We start from the raw sequence: 27,347 nt of genomic DNA, 5'->3' as shown, positions 1-27,347 counted from the left end.
CAAGTGTTTTCTCTGTGTATTATGCCAATTGGACCAGCATTACCAGTACTACCTGCTTTGCAGTTTTGTGGTAAGGAATTTCTCCTTCTCCAGGTTTCTCCCATTTCCTCTGCTTTCTTTAACACAATTTTCTCATTTCACAGGCATGAAATACAATGATTTCAGGGTCAGCATCACCAAATCTTATACTCATTTACATCAGTGAAGCTGAGGCAAGAAATAGGCAAAACGTGCCTAAACAGGTTGGGATATGAAATACTGGTATGTTATCCCTTACTGGTCCATAAGATGCATTTTAAAGTAATTCTAAAGATTTTCTGGTGCACCTCATCATACGTATATCAGGATAAGTTCCCATTGACTGTAGTGAGATTTCTGTGATGTAAGATACTGTTTATGGAGAAGGCTGGTAACAAAAACTGGGACTCGGGTTCAATGATCAGTAGAAGTGTAAAAAAATTTCTTTAAAATATAGACAAAATTTTGCCCCCTGTTTCAGTCAAACGAATCAGCACATCTGTTACTAATTCAAAAATTTTGAGTTGAAAATAGAACCACCAGGAATGTTTGAATGGCAAAGCATGCAGAAATGCTCCACCCTTTTTGAATAAGAAAATCAAAGATACAGTGCACTATTTACTGTTGTGTGATCCAAAAGAGCAAGAGAATGCAGGAAAATATATTTTTCTGTGGTGTTGACCTGAGAGTACAGTGTTCATGTTTCATGCTTGCCTTGTAGAAAAACAGGCAGCTTTGCAAGCAGAATTTTATAGTACATTCATCCCATCTCTAGCACTAATTTTAGCATGCAGCCTGAACTGACCCCCTAGAATTGCTTTTGCTGCAGAAAAAGCTTGTATTAAGTGCAGAAAACCTGGAAAAAAATCATGATCAAGCCTAAGATAAACAATGACATGCTTTTACTCACACATAACACTGCAATGTAAAGTATTTAACTCTTCTGGCCATGTGCTTCCTTCGAGAGTACAAGTAAAAACAGTAAAGTAAGTTCGGAAAACAAAAGTATTACAGTGATTATTGCTACTGCCTGGCAGAAATGCATCAACCAAAATTAAAGGTAACCTGATAATAATTTTCCAGCACTAGCTTGAAAAGGCATCAAATTTGTACAGCCAAACAAAGCATACAAAAATAGTTCTCCAGAACACTTGGGAAGGGGACATTTTCTGGTTTATGCATTTCAATTTAAGAAAATTCAGAAACATATGAAGTAGTAAACAAACCCATTCTGAAAATGGTAAAAAAGGAAAGAAACTTAGAAAGGATCATTGAGGTTGTATTTCAGCATAATATGAGCATACAACAGCTACAGAATAATGTTGCAGCCTATGAGTAATGACACAGACATTTATGTAGAACATAAGGGAAGACAACTATGTCAATAACAGTAAAAACTGCAAGAAACACTGAAAGCTTGATAGAGAAGTTGTGTTTTCATTCTGCTCAGTAATGAAGATTATTTCTTTTCCATGGTTGATGTGGTATCTTCAATCGTGATGTTTACATTTCCTTAAACAATCTGTAATTTTGTAAAATAGCCTCACCTTCATTCAAATGACCTCCAAGTGCCATGGTGCATTAACATTATTGGCATGCTGTTTCTCCTGGGCTTAATTCTAACAAATAAGCTATATGTTATTTTAAACCAAGGTGTTATTGGATTTTTCTCTAGCTTTGAAACTGAAATCTATGCACAGAAATACATACATTATTATAAACAAGCACAGAATGAAGAGAAGGAACCAATGATAAGGACAAAGTTTTGGCAGGGTAGTGGAATAGTTCAGCTAAAACTTGTAGAGAAAACAATTTCTTTCACTCTTAAAAAGCCAAAGAATTTCTCCTCTCCTTCTTAATTACCATGGCATAGCGTTACAAAATAAATATTTGAAAATTCTTATCTGAGGAAGAACCATCATATCCTGCAGGATGAGAATCAGGAAACACATGTCAAGTCATTAAAATGTGACCTGGAATAGTCATTACTATAAAAATAATTCAGATGATTGGAAAAAGCATAAAGTTTTCTTTCAATCACATTCATGAAACCCCAGTTGACAGGATTGCATAAAAGAAGAGATAAAGTTTGTATCAGCCTAATTTTAATTATACCTTTCCTGTTAGATTGTGTAACTTGGCTTGAATACTAAAACACAAATATGGCCAATTCACACAATGTGAAATTCACAGCAAACCCATCATCATTTATAGCAAATTCACATAGCTGAAATTTTTGGGTAAAATTCAGGTTCAATCCACATCATGAATTTGTATGTTTAGGAATGTTCTCATTGAAGGTTTGATTTCAGTCTGTTCTCTGACCCAGTGAACTCTCTCAGCTTTCATATTAAGCAAAAAAATTTGGTTCAATAGGCTCCTCTGCTGAAATGTGCAAATTACAGCTGTCCCACTGAACTTGGGTAAGTCAGCAGAGTGGCAGTGATGTCTCCCAAGCACTGAAATAGAGCAACAAGATCTGACATGATCAAGAAATGGAAAGGTTGCTGTAGTATTGATAGTGGGCTAAACTATCAAAATCAGTAATAATTCAAAATACAGTGCAAAACATAATAAGGCTTTTGGATGCTGCTGATTGCTTTTTAAGTTAAGAAAAGACCAAAGTGATTTAAGGACTCAGTTGTATACCTATAGGAGGTAGAAGCCTGCATATCAGCAAAGACTGGCAGATATTGTGCATGCTATTCTATCACTCACTAATTTAGAGATTTTAAGTATTTATTCTGTGCTGTTACATGCACAAATGCTATTTAGAGCCATTTTAAACACCAAATGTTAATTTTATAGAAACTTTAAAGGAATAGGGTAGGGTATAGGTGTAGGTATAGGTGGCACCAGCCAACAGAGAAATTATTTGGCTGAATGCTATTTTTGAATTAAATAGTATGCACTGGAATTATTCAGGGACTACACTGAGTAGGTAGGAACATGCAAGGGGATAAACATAGCAGCTTATTTTGTTGTTAAAAGTAATCAAACACAGTTGTATATTTACACGATCATACTGATTTTTAAATGTACTTCATACCAACAAATCCTATTTGAGCTTGTATTAGTGAACAAATTGTAAATGCTGGACAATTTTAAAATGTACTATTTTAGTGTTTTAAATTTTTTTTCCCCCAAACAAATTTCAAGATTGCTCAATCTGGAAAGGGCACTTCCAGTCTTGAGTCTAGCCACCCTCCGTTTTTTGGTTTGTTTGTTGTAAAAGGGTAGTTACTCAGAGGGAGAAGATCTTCATAAAGTTTAATGCATGAAACCTACAGCAAAATTTTACATTGGTCTTCAGTTAGGTCTGGGAAAATCTGTCAAACAATAGCATGAAATTGACATCATCTCTGTCTGAAAGCAGAACCACAGCGTCTCCTCACACCACCCTGTAACCAGATTTTGGTCCTGGTATGAGAGCTATGAGGGGGTTCCAGCAGCCCTCATGCCAGAGGCTGCCAGTTTAACCCACAAGAAAATTGGAAACAACTTTCCAGAAGAGAAGTATTAAGATTGCAAGTTGATCTGTTCTGAGGGAGGAACATTAATACCGTTGACAAAAGCAAACTCTTGGGAATAACTGTTCAGACAATGTATTCTGATGAGAAAGGCATCTGTCCACATATCTGCTCATGTATCTGTTTTGCAGAAACTTCATTTTCAGAGCAAAAGACTTTGTCAGTCATTTACTTTCCATTTTTACTAAGTGGGATGTCAGACAAGAGTCTTCCACTGAAATCAATAGAAGCAAAAGCCCCCTTGGATCAAGGAAAGCTTTCATTCAGGTGAGGGTAGTCTGAAGAATTTCAGGATAGCAACTAGCGTGAATCGTGAGTCTTCTTGTTTATGAGGACTGTCAGCCTGTTTGGCCTATTATGTATTTCACATATTATCAAATGGGAACAAAGGAATGGCAAAGAAATTCAAATTAAACTAAAGACCAATTATTTGGTAGGCCTTTGCAAAAGAACTAAGGCATTAGAGGTCATGTAAGCATAATTCATTACATCTTTACCAGGATCCATCAAGATGTCATAGCCATCTGCTCAGAATGGAAAAAGATGTAACAGAGCTTGCAATAACGAGTCAATAAAGAATAAATACTTAAAAATAGGCAAGCAAATGGCAAAACAATATACAACAAATACTTCCTCACTGCAAAACTCAGCTAAATTTCTCATTAAAAGCATGTGTATTACATATAGCTACCTTCACTAGACTACAATTCAAAAATGGGAAAGACATAAAACAAGGTTGCTCACAGAACTCCTGCAGTGTTGAACAGTTTCTGGGGAAGTTAAAAGCCTTGAAGGAAAACCAGAATATTCAGATGTAATGAACTAAATAAAACATGGGCATAAATTAATTTCTCTGGTTCTGGAGTTCCTTTGTTTATTTACAGGGGAGGAAGATAGTAAAATGAACAATTTGTTGAAACCCTGCAAAGAAGGAACAGCAAAGAACAATCTTCTACAGGAGTATGTTGGACACAAATTAAAGACAAACACTACTTCTAATGCTATTAATATCATTAAAAATGGGATTACTTTAAGATGATAAACCAGAAAGCCCTAGATATTACATACAATGTCAACACTGTAAAAGTCAATTTTTATAAAGTTCAACTGAAATGCTTCCAAAAACCCAGCAAGCAGCTACTTACAAGAAGCTCATAAGGAGTAGACTAGTACATTAATTATATTCCTCTGCAGGAGTAGTAAGGAAAATATTGAACTGTATTTCAAAACCAAAGGTCAAATGAAGTATAAACTTAATTTTAAAGAAGACGAAATTGACTATTTTAAGATTGTCTAAGACCACAGAAGAACAAAATTCTAAATGGGGTATGATACCTGAATTTAACCACATTGAATTGCTTCAGTTTCATTTTTTGAAAAGATCTCAAGTGGCAATGCAGGTATGTCTTTAACACCTCTACTTTTGCAACAAAAGCCACTTGACCTTTAATGCCTAATCAAAGTCAGAAATGTGGTTTGAGGCTCCTTACTGAAATGTGATAAGTCTGACATCAGGTTGAATCTTAGAGTGATATCTACATGTAAAGATTTAAATTATTGAAATATCTCTCCCTCATTTCCCTTTTCTGGAAAATTAGTATACCAGTTTGCCTCCCTGCTGTATGTTGTATGGCACAGTTTTAGAGAGAACTGCAGGATAAAAGGAAACTATTGATAGCAACTTTGAATATGGTCATGACCTCCACCTGGTAGAGAACATATTTTCCTCAATTAATAGGATCATTTTGGTCTGATTATGTTTTAATTTCTTACAGACTTCTCAGATATAATTTTTTATTACAATTTCTCAGTAGGCATGGAATCAAGATGCTCTAGAACACCTGCACTAGCACTGATGATTTACAGAGTGCCTACTTTTGTGTTGCCTAGTTAAGTTAGTATATTCACTTTAAAAAGCCAGTGGGCACCAGAGTTATCAATGCCAAAGTAGGAGCATAGAGACGAGAATGCAGTTATTTGGCATAACCAAAACGTTTGCAGATCTTGGCAATGGGGAATAAACTAGTCACGTTCTGATGTAAATATTATTGGAGAAATATTTTACATTTCATGTGTGACACCCTGTATATTTCAAAAGAGAAAAAAAATTCATCTGCTATTTGCAATCATTTACTTCTTGAAAGCTGCCTGTGAGATCATTTTCAATTGTATAATACATACACACATTCAAAGTCCCTAATTAGTAGGTACAAAGGGAAAGTATGAAATGAAGCATGGTAGGCTTGGCAGAAGCTCAGTGGGTGGATACGAAGGAAAAAATGAAGTCAAACCCACAAGAAACTTTAGGAGACCCACCCAATGGTGCTGCCATTTCTAAATAAGTAAGATTCATTTCTGCATATGACAGAATCACACATTTCAGGTAACTTCTCATAAAACAGGATATATATGTCATGCAGCATTGTGCAGTTTACATCAAACATCAGATATTACAAATAAACTGTGCATTTCCCTTGTTTTTTAGGAATCTAAAACTACTCAATGGTTGATGCAGTTGTATAAGTTTTTAGCAAATACAAGAAAGGGCCTCTATTTATGAACTTGTGTCAACTCAAATGAGAGTTGATTTTAAATAAAATTTAGACCACTGAGCTTAAGATAAGGATTTCAATTAAGGTTGAGTAATAACAAATTAAATCAGTTTTGACATGCTTCATGTACTTGACGTGCTGCAGCAGCAACATTTGCCGCTTCTGTTTCAGACCTGAAAAAAGGCTTTTAGGCTCAAAAACTTTTCTGCCTTTTCCCACCAGACCAACATATTTATAAAAAAATAGAATAGATTCAACAACCTTTGCTCAATTTATGTTTTATGCTGTTTTGAGTGATAGATATGGTATTTAAATTCTCCTTTTGAATATATCTTAATTTTAGAATAATTACTCTGAGTGGTGGAGAAGAATATTTTAAGAGCTCTACAAAATGACAACCTACATCAATGGAGTCATGACAGCTTGGACCAAATGCAAGTGAAGTTTTTTGTTAAGGACATCTGTAGACATGTATTTTTGGTGCTGGAGAATAATTTCTACCACCAGGCTTGCCAGTAACACCATAAACCACAAAAGAGGCATATTTCATTTTCAGAACAATTTAGGAGAGGGAAAAGAACTTGTTATAAACATCAATCTGGTTTTGGAAACTTACTGTACTTTTAATTTCATATTACATTTTAGCTTTTTCTTTATTAAGATACTGAGGTTTTCTGAAGTAGAAGCCTGTCTATACTACATCTTAGGTAGAAAAGAAAAATAACTTCTGTAGTGGGTACACCATTAATTAGTAACATCTTGGGCTATCTTTTTCTTTTAATATTTAAAGCTATAAACTACAGGAGTGCAGGGGCCACTTAATGAGAAATTGATCTTTTCTTTTTTTTTTTTTTTTCCCTTCCAGCAGGAGCACCAGCACTGAATGGGGTATGCAGAGGTAGAGCACTCAGATAAGAAACCATGAGATAAATTTCTTGGTAAGCTATTTCTTTTTGACAGGCACCAAGCTAAATTAACTAATTTTAAAATTTGCTATCTGTCTTTACCACTTCCATCACTTAGACCTTTTGGAAGCTGAACATTAACAATTAAGAAATAAGTAAAACTTATCTGTCAAAAAATGAAATTTGATTATTGCTTTGTTGAAGCTTTATTGGGGTTCCTCTCTGAGAATGGTACAAAACAGGCTTCTGTGTTCAATGTCTAGATTTGAAAACGTAATTAGGTATGTTATACCTCAGCAATGATCATAATACATTTCAAGCACTCACCTTCTAAAGAAGCATCTTATCCCTCGGTGTAGGAATTCTGTAACTGTTACATTACAGACTGCATCAATGTGTATTAATTGTACTTTAAATATACACAAAAAATTGAGCCCTCAGAAGTTTCAACTAATCTCACAACTGAGGACTTCTAGGCACATGACAAGCTCCAGAGGTCCAGAGAGTTAAAATGGGAGTCCTGTGCCCAAAAATCAGCAGAAGTTTAGAGAACGCTTGTGTAACTTGCATGTTCGTACTCTGACAAAATTTGCTGAATTCACTTTGGAATTAAGGACATTGTGCCTCTTGTGTTACACAAAGAGTGAATTTTAGTAACACAAAGTAAAGATTAGTGAATGTAGAAAGAGAGTTATTGTCAATTCTATCACATCCATATATTCAATTTTTTATCTACAGTGGTTTTGAAATAGCAGACAAAGCAGAAAAGGAGGAGATAGCAATGGGGCCTAAAAATCAAACTGGCTAATTTCTCTCCTGAACTTTCACTACTGCTTTTCAAATTTTATCATACTGTTTTTTTACAAAACTCTCAGATATCTTCAGGTAAAACTTCTCACTATTTTAGACATTCCTCAGCTGTTAAATGCTTTTTACTGCTTTTAAGAACTCTTTTGACTGCATTGCATTTTGAATGGGGGAAAAAAAAAACTATCTTGAAGATTGAATTGTAAAGGAAACATTAGATTTTTGTAGACTGTAGAAAAAATAAAAACTATTCTGAATGCCATATACATCCTTTTCTAAAACCAGTTTTGCCAAGCCCATGCAGTAAGTTTACTTGCCTTCTGAATCAGTGTTAACACAGTCTAGAAGGCTGAGCAGGTTTAAGTAAAGCTGTAATTTGCATTTTTAATAAAACATTTTGAGTGGAGGCATTAATCAAAATAATTTATTAAAACTGCCAGTTAGAGCTATATTTAAGTTAGTTTTACCAAAATCTTCCCTTTTTTTTTAATCAAAAATATTTTGTCTGCCAAGACTGAAACCATTGGCTGTTTCCAGTGCCACTGGATATTCATGTTGATTTTATATGAGCTGTACAGTAAGTATACAGAATCACAGAGTCAACTAGGTTGGAAAAGACTTTTGAGATAATCAAGTTAATGACCTAACATTACTTTCTCAGCCAACATTACCTTACCAGCTCATATGTACTGATGTTATGCTGTTTAACTGTTCCATTCTTGTTCTGGGCTACACGAAGTGTAACATGGAAAGAAATGGCTTAAAGAGAACAAGGAGGACATCTATACATAAACAGTTGACAAAAGGAAGGCCAGGGAAAACGTGGGTCTCCTGCTGAATGAGGTGGGGAACCTAGTTATACAGGACATGGAAAAGGCAGTGATAAATGCCTTCACTTTAATCATTTCTAGCACCACCAGCCTTCTGTTATCCCAGGTCCCAGATACCAAAAGAAAACTCTGTATGAAGGCAGAGACAAACTCCATTTGAATGTTTCTACTGCTATTCTTCTAATACAGCCCAAGCATAAGAATTTCTAAGACAAAGCTATGATTTTCTTTATTTAATAGCTTACAGACAACTTTGAAAATTTGCATTTAAATAAAAATTCATTCATACTCTACTAATATATCAACCATTGCAGGGAAAAATTCATGTATACTGAATGGAAATACTGTTTTTATCAACAAAAATATAACTGACAACAAACCCAGCTTGACAGCTAGGCCCTTGTGAAGTGACCCTTTTTTCTGATTATAAATTAGTGAGATATTAATTACTGCTACTGAATATCTGCTTTCATGATTCTAAGTTCCCAATGTGACAACAAAGTTCCTATCCTGTGATTGCATCCACTGGTATCCCTCTTCAGTTACTTTAGGTATGACAGTACTTCTGCTCTGACATTTTCACCACAAAGAAGGTTAAAAATTGTCATTGTAAAATCACAGAGCAACTGCAGAAGGTTAAGTTTGTGGATGCATTTTTTCTTAGGGTGGATATATACTAAAGTGAATACTCAAAATGTGTAACTTGCTATTTCAGGGCAGTTCAAAAGAAACACCACCTAAATGCATATTTGAGTGAAGTAGGGTGGAAGGAAGTTGGGCTAAAGTGTTATCAGGGTCAGTGAAGGTTAGTATTGCACTACCCAGTCCTGTGTATCAGCTAAAAGTCTCTAAAACCTTGTATGTGGTAAATTTGGGACTTACATAGGACAAAATGATAAAACCAGTAACCTTACTTCTTATATCAAGACTAAAAGTAGTAAGTGGTAATAAGTGTTAGTTTAGATGGCTTGAAGGAATAAAAAATGCACAAAAATTTCATTAATACTACAGAAGTATTTCTGGAATTCAAACAAATATTCCTGTTTATTCCTCTTGGCACAGGCACTCCTCATAGAAGACTAAGAAACATTTGAAAAAATCCAACCCATAAGATTCTAGTAACCCATCTGACCGAGAAGCAATGCTTATATTCTCTACATTTTACATTGAAAATGTAATTAAAACCAGGAATGCTAAATTCTCCAACTAGTACTATCATTCTCACCTGAAATACAAGTTTTAATGTCCAGCAGTATGGGGGATCACAAAGGCCATGAACAATACTTATGCTATTGATGCTGTAACAAGTTGGAGTGAGGTTTTTTTATTAAATATATCTTAATGCATCTTAATGAAGAGCTACTACTTAATGAAAAGCAACTTCTGTTTTGAGCTTAGAGTCAAAAAACTATGAACACTGTAAAATTACTGGACAATTAATTACTACTCTCATATTCTCAAGGTGAAATCCACCCTATTGGGTCACTAAAGTGATTAAGATACCTTCTTTCAGGGCAGGTCTGCTGCAGAGGATGAATTTCTACCATAACAAAGCGAGAATGAATAACCAGAAACAGCTAAGACCTCATAACTGCCACCAAGTTGACCAAAAGATCTGTGTTATTCACGTTATTTTTTTGTCTTCAGATAAAACATTAGAAATAAACGGGTCACAGTTTACAAAGGGTTTATAGTTCTGAAACAGAAATGCACATACTAACTCCAAATTCAATCCCTGAAACCTCATCATGGCAAAATTAATTCAAATTTTGGATGAAGCTTCCATCTTAAATTGTCCCTAAAGGCAGGAACTGCCTTTTGTCCTGTAGTTGTGGGTTAGTGTGGCCTTTTCCCATTAAAAGTAAGTCCTGCTTCCATAACAACAAATAACCACATTCAGAGAAATAATCATTCATTGTCTTCATGTACAACAACCATTCCCCATGATATAAAAGTCAGATGTGATACTGGAGTGTGGTAAAATAAACCTACAATTTGGCAACATCTACTTGCTTATAATAGTTCACAAAATGTTTGTCTTTCAGAAATCTATCCATGCATCTTAAGCAATTTCTTGACCATTTATATTTTTGTCTTGTTGGTGGGTGCCTATTTATAGAAAAATTTGAAAAATTATAGTGATTCCAAGTTTCTTACTATTAGATGTATATTTGCACTACATGATTACATATTTTTTTCCATCCTCAACAGTGATAATGGAAAGCAAATTAATTTAGAAGCTAAATTCCTGATCCTGCAAACAAAACAGGCACAGATATTCTTTCTCCCAAGTACATTCATGGCAATTGAAAAGCCAACATATGTACACAATAAACATATGGATAAGCAGGGAGACACAAAGCCTTTCTTGCTCCTGAGAATAAACAAGAGAAATCCTCCCCTCCCAATATTAGAAGGACATCTTCATTATTCAAAATACAAATTATTTTTCTTTTATACAATATGCACACAATTGTACAATAACATGCAACACATTTGACATAACTTAAATACATTCTCTTCAGAGAAGTGCTCCCACTAATTTATTGCCAGTTTTATTTATTCTGCCTATAATCTCCACAGTAAATAAAGAAAAGAAAAACTTTATTGTTATGATGCCAAACATGTCTATTGTATTAAAATTGAGAATAATCAGAATTAAAAATAAACTAATCTGAGTTCTTCTGAATTTTAATTATTGCCTTTTATTTCCACGATTCAAAAAACTCTCATTTTAATCAAAAGTGATGACATTTTTGTACTAGAGATATTAAAGGCAAAACTGATTGCTTACAGAGTATAGAATGCCCCTTTGTCTCCCTGGCTCATCATACCATAGAATTTTTTCTGGTGAAAATTCAATGGTCTCAGGAGCTATTTGAGGGAACTTCTCTTAACAAAAAACTAAACTAAACAAAAAACCCCACTAATCTAATATAAACTATTTGATTGAAATTCCATTTCATATTGGCACAATTCCCACAGTGAAAAGCAACTTCTTTCAATTCTTTTTTAACCAAAATTTGTAACCAACTGAACTATATAATTAACTTGCAATGAAGGATCAAAAGACAATTTTTGAACCAATAACCTCTGTAGCTCTAAATCTGCTTATGTCAGGACATAGAATTAAAAGCAGTTTTGCCCCTTGAAAATCTGTTGAAATAAGTGACTATCACTAGAAAAATAGCATAATTCTTCCTGAAAGCCAATTACACTATGTTTATTTGATGGCTTTAAACTGCTTGTTTTCCTGAAGATCAAAAGGAGACAATAAATTATGGACATTCCATGTCATTCAACCTTACTACAGTATTAAATGTGCTGTATCAGAGCCATGAGCTCTTGTATCAGGCTTTAGTTAATTAAATAAACCTGCTTAAAATCAAAAGGATGTCTTCCTGGAACTCTTTTCTTCTAGCATTCCCTAATGCAAAGTTGTTTTAACAGTTCTGATACAAAGTTATGACATTCTTCTGTTTCCAGCCACTGGTCATTATTCAAACTGATGTCACTCTCTCTCTGTACACTTAAAGATTAGAGGAAATTTCTGAAATATTTCGAATTATTTCTCCCCAGAATTATAGCTGGATGTAAATGGCATAAATAAAGAATGCTGATCCAAGTGGGAAGTACTGCAGAAGAAGAGACTCATAATAAAATATTCAATAATTTTAACACAATTTTCTCAACTCACTCTGAGTGCTTTACATGTCTCTCTTTTACTGAGCAAGGAGAGACAGCTTTGCATGCAGCTTACTCTCAGAATTGACAATAAATATCAAACATAGCATATGTTTGCCCTTGCTTGTATAGAATTTCAAGTAGCCAGCATAGTCTAGAGTTTCAGCAAAGCTTCCCAAACAAATTAGCTATAAATAAAAAGAAAAAATTTCAAGAACTGGGTTGAATAGTTATGCTGACTAAAAATGAAGAGTCTAGACTTCCAAGATTTTATATTGGTTTCTGCATCTAATTCACTGTCTTACTTTCACAAATCATTTCAAGTGCTCCCCAATGTTAGAAAAACATGATTTTGCTCCTATAGATGGCCTTTGAACATGAAATCTCAAAGTGATCAAGGAAGGTAAGCCACTCTTAATTTATTTCACAGTTGAAGAAAGTGATTCAGAGAGATGAGGTCACTTGTGTAAGTTCACAAACTTAGTAAATAATAAGGATTGAAATAAAAACCAGATGCCCTGCATCTCAGTCTAGGATCTTATTCAATGTAGTGTATTGCCTCTATAATGCAGTAGAAAACTGAGCTGTTTTATGTATGACAAACAACCAGAATAAGCCAGCTAACAACTTCTGTTAGACAATGAATTTTATCACAAGCATTCAGTGAAAAACCAGAAACATACAAAGGCAAATGTTAAGAGGAGCTCTTACATTATTCTTACAAAGCAGTTTCATTTCTTTTGGAATAATCAGAGTGGTACAAGTAATAAATGGGTACAAGTGCTAACAACAACTTTTCTGAAGATTCTCTGCTTAAGTAATAAAAGAGTGAACATCACAAAACCAAACAATAGATGATTGCATGAAGAATAAAATACAAAAAGAAGTAACTATGAAAAGGAAAAGCTTTCACTCCCCTCAAAATTTACAGCTGCTGCTGTTTATGACATAGCAAGCACAGACTGTGCCACTTGGGGAAGGTATACACGTTTACTTATCTTTACTTATGTTTTAATTATTGTTCGGAATTGCTTCCAAACCACTTTTTCCTGTCTCTTCATCCACGAAGAGAATCTTTAATGACTGGAAAAAGACTTTTACATAGAACAATGGTTACACAAAGTTGTTTTATATATTGTCATTCTAGAATAAGCAATTATATCTATTACAAAAAAATATATTCCGATTTCTTGATTATCTGTGAAATTTGCAGCTTTTTTCCTGAAATTAAGACTTTTTTCTAATTATTTACTTTGCTGTCTAAAATTTAGGATTTTGTTATATTATTTATAAGAAAATGGAAATTTTTCTAAGGTTCTTATCTGATGCATCACAATATAACTTATTGCTTCTACATTTCTCAATGTATTTTTTTTCCCTTTTAGCAATTCTGAAATAGCCCCTCACTAGCAACAACCCTCAAAAAAATTATTTGATACAAAACAGCTTTTGACTACTGCTTTTCAAGCATCTGAAAAATACCAATGATTTGACCCTGAGATTAAGGGTTTAGGAAGATGAAGGCTGTGCTTATATTATTGGCAGCTATCCAGCACTACACTATAGTGCAGGCACTCTTATTAAAATATTAAGATTAATAACTTTCAAGAAAAAAGGCAAAAAAACCCCAAAAACCCACAATCCAAAAAAAACCACCCAAAAAACAAAACAAACAAACAAACAAAAAAACCCCAAAAACCCAAAAAAACCACCAAAAAACAAACAAACAAAAAAACAAATAAAAAAACCAAACAAAAAAACAAACCAGAGGGAAAAAGTGTGGTTCAAATCCATCAAGTTAGACTAGAAAAAGATGAATTTGCAATAGCATGAAAAAATAGCACTTAACCAGTCAGACAATATGTTTATATTTTTAGAAAGATATGTTTAATATTACATCAACTCATGTCTTCTTTATATCTGAAAATTATACCCGCAACATCTATTCTCTTTTGATTTCTTTCTTTTTTAATGACAGTAAACAGAAATTTTACTAAACCTCAGGTTGCTAAAAGGCCCTTATAACATGAATGGTCATACAACACATTCTCTTATATTTCAACTACTTTGTGGCTGCCTTGCCAATAAACACTAAACAGACATAAAATAGACCATGGTGAAATGGACCATAATAAACTTAATGGTTTCATTAATTATGTGCTGTTATGGTCAATAGATTTTTAATATTATTTTTGCTATATAAATAAACTATCAATTAAAAAAAAAAACAATTATATAACACTGTTGTGACTGTATCTAGAAAAAATGGAGTTAGATAATTTGTGCCTTCTTCTCAGAGGCTTTTAAGGGTGAGCTTTCCTCTACCACTTAACATCCGTCTTTACACTTTCTTTCCTAAAGTCCACATTTTGCAAAAAAAGCAGATTCCAGGAAATGAAGTTACTTGTTTGGATACAACTGCCAAAGCCACTTCCTGTACGCACTTGGCAGAAATGTTTGGGGAAAAAAAGTCTTATGACATTTTTCAATCCAACCAAGCTGGGCATTCCATTCAGCCACACGAAACCTCAATTTAGCCCCAGAACTGTATGCCAGTATTATATATTTGACCACTCAAAGCATTACAGTCCAGTAATAATAAATTCATTTCTACATTTCTCAGGAAAAATAGTATCAAGCAGGTTCCAAACAAAAAACACACTGACCACTTCATCCATGCATGACCTGATACTATTCCATTTTTCCATTTTGCTATTTTTCTTCTCTTCTCTCTGTACAGCCTCACATGTGAATGCACTGTAAAGAGCAACTTATGAAAAGCCTGCAGAGAGACCATTCATTGGAACATGACATAACATAGTTATTATTATTCTTGGCATTGGTACTTTTTATGCCTCATTCAGAGGAAGATAAAAAAGGAAATTATAATTACAAAGCCTCTATAACAAGCACTTGGGCTGCTGCAACAGAAAATCATGAACTACATGATGCTCATCAGATGAACTGAGCAGGCTGTCAGTGACTGAATCATATTTTTTTTTAACAGGTGTTTTACCATACCTTGCCCTGCACAATATTCATCATGACAAAATTAGGTCTTTGGCTGTAACAACACAGTTTTTCCAAACCAGGTATTTAATAGTAACAATTAAAAAAAAAAACCCAACAAAACAGACAACAAACCTGCTAATAATCTTGTTGCTTTGACTCCAGAACAATCTGTTCATCTTAAAGACTAACAAATTTACCAGAGGGATTACAATTATATATGTATCAGTTTGAAACAGTACCTCTTCTTCCCACAGCACTCCTAATTCAAGGAAGCCCTGTTAAATCTAAAATGTGACTCCTCTGAGATCCTGTCTTTGTACTTTCAGTTCTTTTTGGGTGCTACATGTAAATTAAGCATGGCAAGCATCCACTTCTCAACTATTGTTTCCATTTTATTGCATGTGTAATTTCACAACACCTATTACTGTCTTGTCTCTCTAGCCATTTTCCATACAATAACTCTCTAGGGTTCAGTCTCTCATTTCTGATCTCATTCACAGCTTAATTAGGAACACATCCTAAGCCACAATTCTTTCTGCTCTTTTCTACCCTATTTATAAAAAAGAACTCCAATCCATACCTGCCCTTTCCTTTTTACCCCTTCCAAATCAATTTTCTCCTCACAGAGTTTAGACTGTCAAGTGTGAGGCACAATAACTATTGTAGTATCAATTGCTTCCACTGTCTACTCCTACTTACAGTTTCCTGGCAGCCACAGTATTTTCATAAGAAAGACAAAAGTAGTATTCAGAAACACATTTGCTATTTGTAACCAGCACATGGTCTCCTAATTTATTCCATTAAACAGATCAAAAAGATTCCTGACATTTGAATTAAAAAAAACAGAAACAGAGTGTGAGAGAGAATAAAAGACCAATCGTCTTTTCAATTTTTTCCTTCTTCTTGAGTCGCCTTTCACTGAATATGCTTTAGACATAGTCAGAGAAATTTTTAACCCAGCATTAAAGTTATTACACTCAAAAAGTTCAAGACATGACTCAATTTACCCAAGCTATCTTCCCCTAAATATAAATGCAATGATTTAGTATTAATAACTACAGTTAATAAGTTCAGCCATAGAAATATAAAAATGTACATCTCTTCTCATGGCTGGCACCCTGCAATCTACTCCTTCTTTTTAAAAATCTGGAGAAAATCAGACTTTTAACAGTGTGGAAAACTCTGTGGCACCTCATGAGGATGCCAACAATGAAGACATTTCTGAAACAATGGCCTGACCACAGATCTTCCCTTTTGTAATAGATGCAACTTCTAGCAGGGTTTCTTAACAAGGTGGGTCCCAAATGACTGACATTTCTAGGCCAAATGCTTAATTTAAGAAATATTGTAGAACTGTGCTATTACATATATGCAGATATAATTTCTATTTTACAGACAAGCAGATACTTTTTACACCAAATTCAATTTCAAATTTCTGTGTAGCTCTACACAGAGTACACTGCAGGAATCAAACCTAGGGCAACAAATGCCTGAGGGAGTGTAGCAAAATAATTTATTTGGAAAAAGATTTATTCATTCAGCACTTATCACTCACAGATTAAAACATGTCTATTTATAGGAGTCTAAAATACCATAAAGTCGTATTACAAATGACAGGCAAACTTTCTCTTCAAGAATGGTAATGTACATTCTGAGAAGCTCTTCCCATTGTTCCCATAGTGCTCCATAATAATTTTGTGGATTGAGGTGGATATGTTAATCCTCATTAATACCCCAATCTCAAAGAAGCATTTGTCAAAATTTTTAATCAAAATCAAACAGGCCACATTCCAAAATATAACTGACACCCATTCCAGACAATCTTAACGTAATTCCAGACAATCTTAAAGTTCAGAAATCCCTAGAAGGCTTTTTTTTTTTTTTAATTTGAAAAATAGCTTAATTTTTATATCCAGTTTAATTTATCATTAAAATCACGCAAAGTTATACATAAGAGCACAATACATGATAGTAACCTGTGATGATTTACAAGGGAAGTTAGACAAGGGAAATAAATTCTCCAGACTTAACCTTGCCTCTTCAAACAGTAAGAATAAATAGATTAATATTCTAATTCACAGAGTATCAAAACATTACCTGAGTGTTTGATATATGATTAGGTCCAACTGGCATCATAGGGAACTAATAACATTCCTACATGTACTTCTTCAGAGATCAAAACACCATTAGTTGTTTACAGAAGCCCTGACAATAAATCCTGCTTAGTCATGCAATGATACAACGAACCTCATGACTGCCTTGGACCTATTTTTCTAAGCACTCATCCTTTTTCTGATTAACTTAGCTTCACAGGCTATGTCCCCAAACTTGGGATTCCCCACAAAAGTTGGAGATTATTTACCTTAGGTTATCCTCTTTCAGCCATGTGGATATTTTGATCATTAGGCCAAGTTGCTGTGCCCAGAAAACAAACAAGTAAAATACTGAGCTATAAATATCTAAATACTTTTTTTAAATATGCATATGACATATCAGAAACCAGAAGGGAATTGGCTAAATACATATACAGAATTATGAGAGCAAGTAAAAACAGGAAGAAATATTAAATCTTGCCCTTTTGCACTTCATCTAAACACTAAGTAACAGACATCAAGAAAAAAACTAAACTGAACCACAAATTATCAATCAGCAGTTGATGCTGGCTTTTTACCCTTCTTGCAAATTATCTGGCTTTGGAAGAGATGCAGGTATTTCCAACACTCTTATGCCCAGGAGGAGGTGCTGCTGTTTATTTTGGCAATGACACAGGAACATGTACTCTTTGTATTCTCTATATTATTGAGACATATATATGGGGACACTGGTTTAACTTCTCTTGAGGAATAAAGAAAACAAGTGCCTTCCTAAAAGAGAGTGTAAATCATAGATACATAGAATTGTTATGGTTGGAAAAGATCTCTACGGTCATCTAAATCCAAGATCAAGATCTATAAGTCCAGCTGTCAACCCAGCACCACCACCATGTTCACCACTAAACCATATCCAGCTGCTGTATCCACATATTTTTTGAACACTTCTAGGGATGGTGACTCCACCACTTCCCTGGCCAGGCTGTTCCTATGCTGGACAACTCTTTATGAGTAAAATTTTTCCTAATACCCAATCTAAACCTCTTCTGGCACAACTTGAGGCCATTTCCTCTTGTCCTGTCACTTTTTACCTGGGAGAAGAGGTTGACTCCCTTCTCATTACAACCTCTTTTCAAGTAGTTTGTGAGAGCAATAAGGTCTACCCTGAACTTCCTTTTTCCAGGCTAAACAACCTCATACAACTTGTGCTTCAAATACATAATATAAATATTAAAGAAGTTAATCTCTCCATTTAGATTTTTGGGAAAGTTTATTGTGACTTCCAGCATGATAAACTGACGTTCTCAAAGGCTTCTATATCTAGGTAGTAGAAAGCCTAAAATGGCAGCAGAAAGCAATAGTGACATTATAATATGCATAATAAAATAAATTGCAGAAGCCTTCAAACATAGCAGCCGGTATTAACAGCACCACATTTTCAGATTACATATCTATATTAGTTTTGCCTAGAGCTGAACTTCAGAATGTTGTTTTTGAGATGATCTTTATTTTAAGGAATTACAAGGTTACAATAGCTAGGATAGTAACTGTAAGCAAGTTAAATAATATGAACACAGAGCAGCAGTTCAAGGGCCATGAGGTGACCAAAATAAAAAGGCTTGAGATAATTACACTCAAGACACAAGAGAATAAAAGACTGAGAATACTGGTTATAGAAAATTACTGGACACTAGTTTGATGATTAGGAAACATAAAAGATGAAATTTCATTTTATTTGATTGAGGGTTTAGCAAAAGTATGCTGAAAAACAGGTAGGGGCTCACAGTACGATAAGGCTATTTGTGTGAATATTTAGCATAGTATCATTAACAACAACAACAACAAAATCTTTCAGCAAATTTTTTGATCAATCATCACCAAATGACTCACCTCTAGGAAGAATATTACCAGGAAAAATGGAAAACAGAGAAACTATTAATGGAGGGAAGATTAAACATGAGTGCACTGTAACAGAACACAAAAGTACACAGAACTTTATCATGCCCAACTCCACCATTTACTGCATTCAAGTCAGATACAAATGATTCAAAGAAGAGTTGGAATTACTGCTAAATGCTTACAAATGTTAAATAATTTCTTCAGTCACATAACTTCTTCTACAGGAAAATGGTCATAATTACCTACATGTGAAGGATCTCTGATATGTACAGGTTTACAAAAGAACAACTTCAGCTCTTGGTATAACTCTGTAATCATTTCAAATTGTCTTAACTTAATGAAGTCTTAGACCAGCTGCTACCTGACTCTATGAACAAAAAAGATCAAAGACTATTTTCAGTGTAGGCTGGTAGATGGTTACAGCAGAGCATCTCAGCTAAAGATTTGTAAGACCAGCCTTGCAATGAAAATCAGTAAGAGCTTTTACCTGACCTAGAAGTAAAATCTACCAAACTTACGGTATAAGTGTAAAAAAACAAGTATCACTCCATCTCTAGTTGTTAGCTCATTTCCATTTATGTAGTTACTCTTTTCTTTCACACAGATGTCAATAATGGTCTAATTTTTCTCAAATTAACCTAAGTGCAATATAACCTGTGAACATAATGTTGTTCTTTTGAATGTATCCTTCTAAACTTATATCAGGGCGGAAAACTAATGAATCAGAGTCAGAGTTACTAAATTGATATTTCAGAGTTAAAACTGTAAGAGACAAAAAGATGGTACATCTTTTTTGATGATACATTATCAAAAAATGATATATCTTTGATGTAAGTGAACTGTGCAATGATTTTTTTCAACAAAAACATCGGAAACTTAAGAGTCAATTGTCACTGAGGCAAACACACATACAAAATTTCAATGGAAAAATCATGCAGGAACAGAAGCTTGAAACTGGCCTAAAACATTGGTATGAAACTTAACCACTTAAATATACTGCAAATATCAGGGAAAAAAAGTAGGGATATGTGGGATATTTCCAATAATTCCTACTCTGGTTTTATACTCAAATATGCTGAGACTAGAGTCTCAAGAAAATATCTATTTCTGCTAAGAAACAGAAAAAAACCATTTTTTAGGTTAAATACATAAACAAAAGAAAGACAGAACTCTAGGCTGTTGTATTATTTAGCAGAATTAGTAATATCTGTCCAGAAATATCTAAAGTTCAAGATAATAGAAGAGCTTTCTAGTATTTAGATTACCCATATGCATACATAATGTGTATGTAGTGGCTCTGTTAAAAGGCACTGTAGTCTCTTGGGACTGGTGTTCATAATAACAACAATATGGAAGATGTTTTACAGAGGTATTTGCCAAACCCAACTGTCAATATATAAAGGAATTTTCGGAAGCATATTTTACCTCTAAAATATCAAGAGTTGAAGAGTTTTAGCCACCAAAAAGAACCACCCCAAAACAAATGTAAGGAGTTAGTTTAAAGGATCTATTAGTAGTTTTAGACAGCCAAAATATTGCTAATGAAATAGGAAGCCAAAAAGATTTGAAATAGCAGAGAAGTTCCAAGGAACACTAGGTTACATTTAGCAGACTAATCTGGATAAGAGAAAAGTAAACTAGCATAAAAATACTGGAAAATTTCTCCATCTAAAAAGACTCAAGAGGAAGGCAGTGAAAACTGCCAAAGGCATCTTTAACAAGCTTCCAAACATACGTTCTACATCAGAAGAGATTCCCACTTGAGAAGTGGAAAGAACAACATGATGCGAATCTTAGAAAAAACAGAAATGTTTTGTAAAACCAAATAAATGTGGAGAAGGGAAAAGCTGTTGATGGAAGCAGTAAGTTGTTTTACTTAACAACATTTTCAATATATAAGTAAGTTACAGTGTTTCTGAAAAATTAGTGAAAGTACTGTAATGATCTGCTCCTCACTTTTATTAAATCCTTACGAGTTACAAAATCTGCCTTTGAAGTTGCAAATGGGGACCAAGCTCCAAAGAGGAAAATCTGGGCTTGATCTCCTAAAAATAACCCTATGTTCATATTTATAAACACTTAATTAAGATGACAAAAATTGTAACACGCAGGGTTTTATCACTGAATATCAATCGCAAGAGCTCACTTTAGATCCTATAACATGTAATTATATTTCTTTGTCGCAAAGAATAGTCATCTGTTGTTCCTTAGAGAGATGTTTCTGGAGTCTCAAACTCCTTAACACAGTCTTTTTTTGCTCTTCACTGATCTCAGTGAGTTCAGTTGAAAATCCTCACTCAAGCAAAAGTCACAGCGAATTCCAAAAAATTAAAGCTCTTTGAAGCAGTACAGATAGAAGAATACATTTGGAAAAAAAATCCAAAAAAAAACAACAAAAGAGCAAGCCCCAGAAGCTAGATGAGTCTCCTGTAAGTTCACAGAATTAGTCTGCTTGGTATTTATTGCAGTCAGTGTACATTTAAAGAGGGTAATTCTCTTTTAGAAACCATTTTAATTTTTACCTTTTGTTCATGTCACAAGATTAAAAAAGGGAATACAATTGTGGCCTTTAAGACAAACGGAGATACCAAAATATATAACAGCACATGACAAAGTAAAAAATTTCCACAACAGCATGCTACAAACATGTGTCTCACTGATGATAGACAGTCATTCATGACTTATGACATAAAATCGAGCCCTAGAACTACATGCTTTATCAGGTAACTTGAAATACCAGAAAATAACTTTGTTAAGCTTATGAGAAGTAAAGTTCAATAAAATTGTTCAAAAGCTTATGCTGGCTGTTAACATTTGCTGAATTTATTTTGAAGGCATTTAAAAATAACTAAATCAAACAGTAAAGTCTGATACTTCCTGCTCGGTCCTTAAACTTGGCAATAATGAAAAATATATTGTAGCAAATAATCTCTCTATATTATAGAAAACATTTAATGCTTAAGAAATCAGCAAAACAACACATCTTGTTTTAAGTAGCTGTTACAAAGATTTGACAGTAGCAATGAAATATGCACTACATCTTACTAGGAGCTGGTAGAAGTTCAGCTGGAGAGCAAATGGAATATATACTTTTTCCTGGACCTTTAACAGAAAATGTAGAACATACTTTCTTTTCTGACTAATGAGAAAGATCAACAATAATTCTGAACAGTGCCCTAAATGCACCAGTGAGCTCTTTTATTGGCCAAATAGCAATAAAATGACTACATGTGTTTGTTAACAAAAAATCTGTCATGAGCACAGTGCCAAGAGTCTGCCCCCAGATATCTGAAAGCACTACTGGACACAGAAAATACTCCAAGAAACATATGGGTTTGCTAAGCATTTAATTTTTCTGAAGGTTTTTCTTCTGAACTAAAAGCATAGAAGAGATTCTGATGGAAAACTTCAGTCAGCCTTTTCCATTAGGGAGCTTTCTGTGGGTTTTCAGCAATAGAAGGAAGCATTTCCCCCAAAGTATTACATAAATATATAAAATAGACAAGAGAAATATTTTAAAATGTCTTAATACAAGATAAAAATCTTTAGCTTTCAGAAATGAGCAGTATGTGTGTTAACATCACTATTTTCATGCTATTCATAAGCATCATCTGTTTATAGAAACCATCTCTCACCTTACATTTCAAAGCCAGCTTGTCAGCCCTTCAGCAGGAATACCTTTTTTATAAGTGTTTGAATAGTGTCAAGCAAAAAGTGATCTTAAATGATGAATGGGATACATAGGAGATAAATTCTTCCCAAAACTCTCAAAAAACTTCACAACTTCTCAGTGAAAGAAAATGGAAGTGGCTCAAACTGGTCAAAACATGATTTTAACAAAATATTTTGTGAGAACAAAATAATCACTCTCAAATTATACAGCCATTTGAACCTCTTACTAAGATTTACTGTACCCCCAACAATTCCTTAAATGTCGTAATAGTCACATTGTTTTCTAGTAACCAAACTGTTTATATTTCAGGAGAAAAACAGATCTAGCAGGAGGAAAAATGGTAACATATGCCTTTTATGCTGACAGAATTAAACTAAGAGGCAAATGGCAGTCTTTGAAATCAGGGACTGATTTCAAAATAAGACTTCTCTGTACAGAAGAAGTGATATAATGCAATAAAAGTAAAATAAAACACAATGTTTCTCACTCTACCGTCTAATGAAGTCTGATTTTTTTCTCCTTTTGTTACATTCATTTACTCTCTGATTTATCCTGTAACTACTAATTTATTATTGACTCAACTCCTAAGAAAGATTATATGTCGTTCTATAATTATATCCTAGAAGGCATGAATTATTAACACAATTAAAGCTGCAATAGATACTTTGTGATGAACTAAATGACGATATTAAAAGCAAATTGTTGAAGCATTTGTAAAGCTCAGGTTATTAAGCCAATCACCTATTTTTGCATTTTCTGGAATGTTCATCTGAAACATAATTTAAATTCATAGCCAGTTGTGTCTGTTTCAGATTCACGAAAGATGTTATGATGCAATACTAACAACAGCTACTATGTTAGACTATTTTGCTCACTCTCTCTCTCAGGTAGTTATAGATTTATAATTTAGAGCTCTCTGTGATGGAAGATGGGTATTAGAAGGCAAGTTATCCCCTTCCATGGTGTAACACTTAGACTAAGATAAGTTCTGGTCTGTTCAATGTAAGTTCACTGTCTTATGCCATCTGACTTGACAAAATGACAGCAGCAGGCAGCCTTCCACTGCTTCCAGGCAGCCTACCTACTCTAAAAGAAGACTTCTGGGATTCAAGAGAAAGAAATCTGAGAGCATGTAAACTGGTAACATTTTTAAATAATATAGAATTCAATGCTATGTAACCCAACACCAGCAGGGAAAGCTAGGGCATTACTAGGACACTCCATTTGCATACTCCTCTGCTGTGGCTATCAAGAAAAACAGCCTAATCTAGACTCCAATATAAACTGGAAAAAACACAATAAAAAACACAACAATGGTCCACACGTCCCATTTCAGCTGTTCTTAGTTAGGGCTCCAGCGAGATCAAACCTCATGTTTAAAAATATTTTACTAGTGACTTTATTTCAAATATGATATTCAACCAAGCAGCTAAAGACATATCTGTTCAGCAAAAGTACCTTTCAACATTAAATCAGACACAGGCAAAGAAAGCTATGGCTGCTGAGCATGGAGAACAGAAGGATCCAGGGAGATGTCATTGCGTCCTTCCATTACCTAAAGGGGCTTATAAAAAGGAGGAGAGGAACTTTTTATATGGTCAGATAGTTACAGGATAAAGGGAAATGGTTTTAAACTGAAAGACAGTGTGTTTAGAATAGATGTTAGGAAGAAATTCTTTACTCAGAGGGTGGTGAGGCACTGCAACAGGTTGCCCAGAGAGGTTGTGGATGCCCCATCACTGTTCAAGGCCAGCTTGGGTGGGGTCCTGAGCAACCTGGTCTAGCAAGTGGCATTCCTGTCCATGGCAGGGGGTTTGAAACTAGAATTCTTAAGGACTCCTACATAACCCAAAAACATTCTATGTTTCTATGGAATAAACTCTTTACAACTTGGTATTATCAGCTGATAATATTATATAATGGTGCCCAAAAACCTACATGGAAATCAAATCTAAGTGTTAGGCCTTGTTAATCCTGGAGTCTGTACTGCCATTAAAGGCTTCTATTTAGTTCCAGGCATACACGTGGTGGAGAAAAGGCAGAATGTACAGGAAGGTAAATATTACCACATGTCAAATCTTTGAAGATATATTATGTTCACTCAGTTTCTTCTGAAAAGACCATGCATATTCAATGCAGGACGGACTTAAAAAGAGATAAATTACAGCTGTACCTGTAAAACATTTACCATTGTAGATGTCACTACTCATTTACCTCCAAAGTCAGCCTGCTGTGGGACAAAGTTAGACCAGGAATTGTTTTCCTGCTGTGATGAGATGAAGATAAATTTCCAGTTATCACAGATTATTACATTAAACTCAGGAGTGAAATAGTATGACTGCCTTTCTCCTACTTAAAGCAGTAAATATCCTATCCTGGATAAGATAGACAAGAAATATGGGTATACATATCTTTCAATGTAGATATGGTCCCAGATCATATGGGAAAAAATGTTAAAAATATTATTCTATCTTCTATCACCAAATGGTAAAGATCTGTTTCTGTGCAAGCAAACATTAAAGCTACACAATAAATCAACTGCAAAATAAATGAGTAGTTCCAATTACTTATTTTTAGTACCAATTACAACAAATTATTAGATAAACATTCCAACAACTATTTTGTTAATCTAAATATTTTTTTTCCAAGCTTTCTTTTGATTTCCTAATTTAATTTTCAGGATAAGGAAATGAGATAGAAAAATGGAAAACACATTAGAGACACTAGAAATACAATGGTTTATTTCATTAAATCAGGCTGATGGCAAGTTTAAGACTACAGAATTAAAAAAAGATAGATTGTTCAAATAGTTAACATACCATATATGCTTCAAGCTTTTAAATTTTCATAAACGATGCAAAGTACACAAAGAGTTTAAGTGATGAAGAATAGTTTAATATTACACTAAAACTTCTACCTGGGAGTTTGACCCTGGCTCAGGCCCAAGCCCTTTCACAATCTTTAGTAAATTCCTAAAGCCTATAGACAAAATGGCATATATATAGATATATACAGTTCAGATGGACTTTGAAATGAGTGGATAATTTTATAATGATGAACATAATTTTCAGGCTTTCAATAGATGAAAAATGAGGCTCTGTGCTCAAGTGAGAATGATGCCTCATCCAAGCTTAGCAAAGGACCACAAAATAGTTTGGGTTGGAAGGGACCTTGAAGATGATCGAGTTCCAACCTCCCAGCCAAGAGCAGGGACGTCTTCCACTAGATCAGGCTGCTCAGGGCCCCATCCAACCTGGCCTTGCCAGTGCAGAGTGCAGGCAATAATCCAGTTCTACAATCCAGTCAATTTGAACTGACATGCTGGTTCCTACTTTACATTCAAAGAAAACTCATATGAACATAACCACACAAATGTTTGCAAAAAGGGAATGCATTGATCAATACTAAGATTTTGCTAATGCTTATAAAGTTATTTTTTAAAGACTGAAGAATAAGTGGCACTGTATAAAAGATGTAATTATATTAGCTATTTGTTGATAAAATATAGCTATTGTTTGCTAGTATATTTCTGAGGTAATGAGAAGCTTTGTGTTACAAGAACGTGATTATATTTATACTATTGTGACATCAAATCCAATCAATTCTTCCTATAAAATGAGAAGAAGCATGGTAAATAGGAAAAGTAGAACGCAAAGGGAATTCCTCACTAGCTGAGCAACTGAAACAAAATAACAAGTGTGACGACTAGATCAATTACAATGCAATTTTAGAGGATAATTGGCAACCTTAAATAGTTTAAGAACTCCATTCCCAAGAGTACCCTAGCAAAATCTAAGTTTCTACTTGCCAGCTGTCCTGTCTGAGTTTTACATTGAAAACTCTTCTTTTCTTTCAGCTAGCTGCTCCCCAAAATGCTTAAAAGGTATACAGAAATATAAATCGTGTATATGCAATAATCATACGTGATAATCTAGGATGAAGCATATTCTTTACTAACAAAAGCATAAACACATGTAGAACCTGCTGCACCAAAAAATCTTTTTATTTGAACAATTCAACTAGAAAATGAAGAAAACATGAAACCATGCAAGAAAAACCTATCTACAGTTATTGGAATTTTTTATGTGAATTTTGAAATGAACAACTTGCAAGAATATTGTTACCTATTTTTCATAAATAACCAGCTCAAATGATATAAGGAAAGAAAATTGCAATGGTCAACACTTAACCCATTTCAAATAACCACTATAAAAACTGCCCTACTTATGCAATCCATGCTAACTGGTCAATAATGTTTCAATCATTTGAGTTTATTCTATAATGATTTAAACAGGAACTTGAATCCTGTAGTATCAGGATAAACTGAAATGGATCTTCCAGGGGAAA

At 34.2% G+C, this 27,347-nt stretch overlaps 1 protein-coding gene across 4 annotated transcripts in view; it reads right to left on the bottom strand.

Moving 5' to 3' along the window:
- Nucleotides 1–27,347, bottom strand: part of KIF6 (kinesin family member 6) — a 151,544-nt gene that overhangs the window by 59,130 nt on the left and 65,067 nt on the right. The window lies entirely within an intron of this gene.

The sequence above is a fragment of the Sturnus vulgaris genome, chromosome 3 (genome assembly GCF_052056855.1).
Source record: "Sturnus vulgaris isolate bStuVul1 chromosome 3, bStuVul1.hap1, whole genome shotgun sequence".
In the NCBI taxonomy this organism is placed as follows: Eukaryota; Metazoa; Chordata; class Aves; order Passeriformes; family Sturnidae; genus Sturnus; species Sturnus vulgaris.
This window is presented reverse-complemented; position numbering and strand designations above follow the sequence as displayed.